Raw genomic sequence first — 473 nt, 5'->3', positions numbered from 1 at the left:
ACTTTATTTTCGCGATATTTCTTATCACTTTTGCACTACTATTTCTTCGCCACCATCATAATCTTAATCGTTGTCTTCCTTTTCGTCTTTTTTCCTCCCTGTTTCATTATTGTATTCTTCACTACTACCCCCTAATGTTATCACCATCATCAGTTTCATCATGATCGTAATCTACTTTTCCTATTGTCCATAATCCAATTGTTTGGTCATAATTTACTATATTGTGTCACACATTTGTAACATGAAATTTAGTCTTAACTCAATTTTATGTTCCAGGAATTTGTATGGTAATAATATCAAAGTAGTCAAACCAGCAGACTTCCAAAGTTTGTCCAAGTTAACAAGACTGTAAGTTAGATTAGTCTTCTTTATAGTATTTCATAAACTATATATTTCTAAATCTGTAATATCTCCCATCTCTATTTTTTTAACTCCTCCAACCGTCTTTCTAAAGATGTGTTTTATTGTTTCTG

General features: G+C 31.1%; 1 long non-coding RNA gene across 1 annotated transcript in view; it reads left to right on the top strand.

Annotated features, from left to right (window-relative positions):
- Positions 1-427, top strand: part of LOC106883017 (uncharacterized) — an 11,117-nt gene extending 10,690 nt beyond the window's left edge. Inside the window, exon 4 of the long non-coding RNA XR_001411061.2 lies at positions 277-427. This is a non-coding gene — a long non-coding RNA (uncharacterized LOC106883017). The remainder of the gene's footprint in view (positions 1-276) is intronic.
- Positions 428-473: the final 46 nt, after the last annotated feature.

Source organism: Octopus bimaculoides, unplaced genomic scaffold (assembly GCF_001194135.2).
Source record: "Octopus bimaculoides isolate UCB-OBI-ISO-001 unplaced genomic scaffold, ASM119413v2 Scaffold_256320, whole genome shotgun sequence".
Taxonomy (NCBI): Eukaryota; Metazoa; Mollusca; class Cephalopoda; order Octopoda; family Octopodidae; genus Octopus; species Octopus bimaculoides.
This window is presented reverse-complemented; position numbering and strand designations above follow the sequence as displayed.